Genomic DNA, 6,991 nt, shown 5'->3' on the forward strand with positions numbered 1-6,991 from the left:
GACGGCCAACACGGCGGTTCCTGGTGTGTCAGCTGTGCCGTGCGTGTGATCATTGCTTGTACAGCCCTCTCGCAGTGTCCGGAGCAAGTATGGTGGGTCTGACGCACCGGTGTCAATGTGTTCTTTTTTCCATTTCCAGGAGTGTATATATATCCCTTTGAATCGTACAATTTCGTACCAGTTATCTTTTGTCATAAATCTCAATATTCAGATTACAATTCTTCAAATAATGCTCAGGCTAATCGGCACAAAGACAATCTCGGAAGCTTTTTTCTAACAACCACCAGAGAGAGTACTGTTGCTGTGGTCTTCAGTCCTGAGACTGGTTTGATGCAGTTCTCCATGCTACTCTATCCTGTGCAAGCTTCTTCATCTCCCAGTACCTACTGCAGCCTACATCCTTCTGAATCTGCTTAGTGTCTTCATCTCTTGGTCTCCCTCTACGATTTTTACCCTCCATGCTTCCCTCCAATACTAAATTGGGATCCCTCGATGTCTCAGAACATGTCCTACCAACCGATCCCTTCTTCTAGTCAAGTTGTACCACAAGCTCCTCTTCTCCACAATTCTATTAAATACCTCCTCATTAGTTATATGATCTACCCATCTAATCTTCAGCATTCTTCTGTAGCACCACATTTCAAAAGCTTCTATTCTCTTCTTGTCTAAGCTATTTATCGTCTACGTTTCACTTCCATACACAGCTACACTCCATACAAATACTTCCAGAAACGACTTCCTGACATTTAAATCTATACTCGATGTTAACAAATTTTTCTTCTTCAGAAACGCTTTCCTTGCCATTGCCAGTCTACATTTTATATCCTCTCTACTTCGACCATCATCAGTTATTTTGCTCCCCAAGTAGCAAAACTCCTTTACTACTTTAAGTGTCTCATTTCCCAATCTAATTCCAGCAGCATCATCCGACTTAATTCGACTACATTCCATTATCCTCGTTTTGCTTTTGTTGATGTTCATCTTATACCCTCCTTTCAAGACGCTGTCCATTCCATTCAGCTGCTCTTCCAAGTCCTTTGCTGTCTCTGACAGAATTACAATGTCATCGGCGAACCTCAAAGTTTTTATTTCTTCTCCATGAATTTTAATACCTACTCCAAATTTTTCTTTTATTTCCTTTACTGCTTGCTCAATATACAGATTGATTAACATCGGGGAGAGGCTACAACGCTGTCTCACTCCCTTCCCAAACACTGCTTCCCTTTCATACCCCTCAACTCTTACAACTGCCATGTGCCTTGTGTACAAATTGTAAATAGCCTTTCACTCTCTGTATTTTACCCCCGCCACCTTCAGAATTTGAAAGATAGTATTCCAGTCAACATTGTCAAAAGCTTTCTCCCAAGTCTACAAATGCTAGAAACGTGGGTTTGCCTTTCCTTAATCTTTCTTCTAAGATAAGTCGTAGGGTCAGTATTGCCTCACGTGTTCCAAACTGATCTTCCCCGAGGTCGGCTTCTATCAGTTTTTCCATTCGTCTGTAAAGAATTCGCGTTAGTATTTTGCAGCTGTGACTTATTAAACTGATAGTTCAGTAATTTTCACATCTGTCAACACCTGCTTTCATTGGGATTATTATATTCTTCTTGAAGTCTGAGGGTACTTCTCCTGTCTCATACATCTTGCTCACCAGATGGTAGAGTTTTGTCAGGACTGGCTCTCCCAAGGTTGTCAGTAGTTCTAATGGAATGTTGTCTACTCCGGGGGCCTTGTTTCGACTCAGGTCTTTCAGTGCTCTGTCAAACTCTTCACACAGTTTCATATCTTCCATTTCATCTTCATCTACATCCTCTTCCATTTCCATAATATTGTCCTCAAGTACATCGCCCTTGTGTAGATCCTCTATATATTCCTTCCACCTTTCTGTTTTCCCATCTTTGCTTAGAACTGGGTTACCATCTGAGCTCCTGATATTCATATAAGTGGTTCTTCTTTCTCCAAAGGTCTCTTTAATGTTCCTGTAGGCAGTATCTATCTTACCCCTAGTGAGATAAGCCTCTACATCCTTAATACTACAAAGAATAATTACGCGCTCATGGCATAGCTATTGTATGAAACTACTTTGCGCATGGATTCTGCGAGTATGAAGATAGAAAATTAGTAAACGTCATTCAAGGATAGAATTGTATCAGAATAATTCATCGAATATAAAGAGATATTACATGGCCTCTAGTCATTAGTATTACTTCAAACACTGTCCAGACACATTAAGGTGACCTCCTGCATTGTGGACTGCTGCAAGACATACAAGAAGAGTGTCAAAGAGGATCTAGAGGGTACCAACAGAGATGTGGAGCCATGCCAACACGAATGCCAAGGCCAGCTGTGCTATGATTCACAATTGAGTGTCAATAGCGCGAACAACCAGATCAAGATGGTCCCACAGATCCTCGACTGGGTTTTTATCCATGGAGTTTCGTGGCCTGGTTCTTTTTGAACCACACACATACATTGCGACATGTCTGACACGATGCATTGTCCTTCTAGTAGATGTTATTGTGCCAAGGATGAACAAACTGCATGCAGCGGAGACGCGGTCCTTAGTCGCATTCTTGTATTGATCCATTGTGCCTTCCAGAACGACGAGGTCGCATGGAGAATGCCACAAAAACATTCCCCCAGACCATAACGCACACTCTTCCAGCCTGGATTCTTCCGATGGTTGTTGTAGTGTATTTGTTTTCAAATTTTTCACGCCATTGGAGCATAAAATATGATTCATCTCAAAAGCTACCTATCACCATGCAGTGGATGTAGAGGTGGCGTGCCGGCCGGAGTGGCCGTGCGGCTCTAGGCGCTGCAGTCTGGAGCCAGGCGACCGCTACGGTCGCAGGTTCGACACCTGCCTCGGGCATGGATGTGTGCGATGTCCTTAGGTTAGTTATGTTTAATTAGTTCTAAGTTCTAGGCGACTGATGACCTCAGTAGTTAAGTCGCATAGTGCTCAGAGCCATTTTGAAGGTGGCGTGCTAATTCCAGACTTTGCCGCTGATGAACGGCACTCAGAGTAAACCAGGCGCCCGTGGTGGAGGCCGATACAAGCAACATTCGCTGAAAAGTCATTGACGAGTCACTGTTGGTAGATCCTTGATTCACCTCTGTGGTCGGTTGTTCATCAGTTGCACCTGTATTCACTCATACACATATCCAAAGCCGTCATTCAGACCTGTCATCTCTGGCCTGTGGTGCACCACAGTTGCCTCAGCCCCAGTTTTGGATAGCACCATTTTGCCACACATGGTATATTTTAACCACTGCAGCACGCAAACAGTTTCCAATTTTAGCCGTTTCGTAAATGCTTCTCCCAGTGGGACAAAAGTCAATGACCATGCCCTTCTGGACAGCAAATAAATCACTCCTTTTCCGCATTAGTTAACAATGGAAGTATTTTTCACAACCGCCGACATGCTTTATACGCCTTCCGCTACTAGTGCTGCCAACCTACTGTCTGTGTGAGATTACCGCACATTGACAGTGACCATAGCGGTGGTCACATTAATGTGACTGGACTGTGTATCTCATTCCTTTTCCGTTTAGAAGCGGTTCTTCATGTAATTTTTGTGTCAGGAATTCGAATGATTTCATCAAGGCACAAAGAGTAAATGTGGTGTAATTAATTTTACTGTCATTGTTTGATTTCTTGCGGCCGATTTGATTTCTTCCGACCTAGTAGATAGTGTCGGAAGTTCCATGTGGCTTTTCACGGATGATGCTGTAGTATACAGAGAAGTTGCAGCATTAGAAAATTGTAGCGAAATGCAGGAAGATCTGCAGCGGATAGGTACTTGGTGCAGGGAGTGGCAACTGACCCTTAACATAGACAAATGTAACGTATTGCGAATACATAGAAAGAAGGATCCTTTATTGTATGATTATATGATAGCGGAACAAACACTGGTAGCAGTTACTTCTGTAAAATATCTGGGAGTATGCGTGCGGAACGATTTGAAGTGGAATGATCGTATAAAATTAATTGTTGGTAAGGCGGGTACCAGGTTGAGATTCATTGGGAGAGTCCTTCGGAAATGTAGTCCATCAACAAAGGAGGTGGCTTACAAAACACTCGTTCGACCTATACTTGAGTATTGCTCATCAATGTGGGATCCCTACCAGATCGGGTTGACGGAGGAGACAGAGAAGATTCAAAGAAGAGCGGCGCGTTTCGTCACAGGGTTATTAGGTAAGCGTGATAGCGTTACGGAGATGTTTAGCAAACTCAAGTGGCAGACTCTGCGAGAGAGGCGCTCTGTATCGTGGTGTAGAGTGCTGTCCAGGTTCGAGAGGGTGCGTATCTGGATGAGGTAACGAATCTATTGCTTCCCCCTACTTATACCTCCCGAGGAGATCACGAATGTAAAATTAGAGAGATTCGAGCGCGCACAGCGGCTTTCCGGCAGTCGTTCTTCCTGCGAACCATACGCGACTGGAGCAGGAAAGGGAGGTAACGACAGTGGCACGTAAAGTGCCCTACGCCACACACCGTTGGGTGGCTTGCGGAGTATAAATGTAGATGTATATGATAAACTCTGTGAATATCTTGCAGTGCGTTCTCTACAATAATGTAGGCACACTGCACATTCCGAGGTTAAGGTATGGGTTCATGGAGAACGGTGATCGAAAGTGATATTTGAAGTATTCAATTACATTTAAACACAGTGGAAGGAAGTTGCTAACGCTGGTGTGATTAATATTACATGATCACAAGTTAATGTAAACATGAGGTGAGCCAAAGAATGTGAAATGCTGCTACATTAATACCCAGTGTAACCGCCAGAAAGTTGAATGCAAGCATGGAAACGTGTATGCATTGTGTTGTACATGTGCTGGAAGTCAGTTTTTGGAATGGAGTTCCATGCCTGATGCACTTGGTCAATCGGTACAGGGATGACACTGGCATTGTCATCAGATAATGTTCCACATGTACTCGAATGGAGACAAATCTGGTGATCGAGCAGGCCAATGAAACATGTCGATACTTTGTGCAGCATGTTGGGTTACAACAGTAGTATGTGGACGAGCGTTATCCTGTTGGATACCACGCCCTGCTATGCTGTTCATGAGTGGCAGCACAACATGTAGAAACAGCAGATTGATGTACAAATTTGAAGTCAGCGAGTGTGGGATAATCACGAGAGTACTCCTGCTATCACATGAAATCACACCCCAGGCCGTAATTCCAGATGTTGGTACAGTGTGTCTAGCATATATAAAGCTTTCAGTTGACTCCACTGAAGTCTCAAGTGACAGTGGTTTGAGGTCAGTAGAATGCATGCTGCAGGGTGTCTGGCTTGAAGCTGTCTCTGAAGTAACTGGTTTGTAACAGTTCGTTTTGTCAGTGTGATTGCAACTGTGAATATGATTGCTGCTGCAGATGTAGTAGGATGCGCCAGAGCCATAAGGTGAACACTATGATCTTCCCTCTTGGTAGTACCACATGGCCATCCACCTGCTTGTGATCATCTGGAGCCTAGCATCACCGCTGCCACCAATCATGTACAGTGGCTACATTCCTGCCAAGTCTTCCTGCAGTATCGCAGAAGGAACATCCACCTTCTCATAGCCCTATTACATGACCCCATTCAAACTCTGTGGAGTGTTTATAATGGCGTCTTTGTCGCCTTAAAGGCACTCTTGAGTAACATCAACTCACCACGTCCAATCTCAAAGGTAGCTAATGCCCACGAACAGTGTGCATTTGAAGCAAACCTGATTTGCATTCTCATAGTAGAGCTGCTAGCGTCACTCTTATGCGACTGGCGCGAATTTTGAATAGACATCATCTTTCAGATGTAGAAACACGCCTACCAACTTTCGGTTATCTCACACATTTCCTTCTTGGTGTTTCGATTTTTTTCTGTCAGTGCATATTCGCTTCATAGCTATTCACCTACCATATGGGTTCTACGTAATAAACAAACTTAAAATTCATGTCATTGACGGTCGAGTCGAAGTTCTTCAGAGATGTTTGTATAGTGAAGGAGCTTGGTATTCACAAAGCAGATATCTGGCCATTAACACAGCTTACTGAGCCGAGCTTGTGAAAAGACTAATGACTTTCAGATTTTGTTAAAGAATTAGTTCTGACAATTTACAGGTTCATTAAATAAAACGGATAAAGGAATCTCGAGTGTAGTGGTCTACACCGTGATTAGAACTGAGAGCTCTCGATCCTGTTGCGTCACAAGACATGTGGGAACCACTGAACTAACAAGATGCTGCTGGAACATGCTCTCTCATTGCAGTACTTGTCGCTGAGCTTCATAACGCAACCTCAAAGGTGAGAATATTTGTTGTTTATGTGAAGTATGGCATTCCTAAAGTCTGAAAATTAATTTTTTTTCTTTCAGTGTATCATTTTACATGAGGATTATGTAGCGTTAATCATCTAAGTTGAAAGAAAGTGGCAATTGAATTTAGTGGAACAATTCAGGACCACAACCACAAGTAAATGCACTGTTACAGTGTTGTGTAATGTTGCCAAGTCTTATCTGTGCTACGGGCAGCAAATAGCGAAATGCTTGTCATGCCCATCTCAAATGGGCTCTCAGAGTTGAGGCGCAAGCACTTGAAGTTTTTATGCAGCATTGTCTCCTCATACTAATGTATTTAAGCTACTCATTTAAATTTAAGGTAGCATTCCTCATTTTTGAACGTTTCTGACAAGGAAGGGGGCTGGTAATTCCTGTGTTACATAATTTCAGCACAGATATCACAAAGCTCGTAATATTAATTTCCAATCGTACAGCATATGGCATGTGAAATACTGAAGTATTTTCCAACGATTACAATTTTCCCACAAAACAAACGAATGATACATTTACATTGATAGGTTGCAACGAAAATGTATTTCAGTGGAATGAAAAGTGATTGGAAATCAGCCTTCCCACACGTCATGAAACAGTAAGATATCAAACACTTTGAAAGTCAAAATCGACTGTCTGTACATCCAGTCTTGCGCCACATACAAAAG

The sequence above is a fragment of the Schistocerca nitens genome, chromosome 2 (assembly GCF_023898315.1).
Source record: "Schistocerca nitens isolate TAMUIC-IGC-003100 chromosome 2, iqSchNite1.1, whole genome shotgun sequence".
In the NCBI taxonomy this organism is placed as follows: Eukaryota; Metazoa; Arthropoda; class Insecta; order Orthoptera; family Acrididae; genus Schistocerca; species Schistocerca nitens.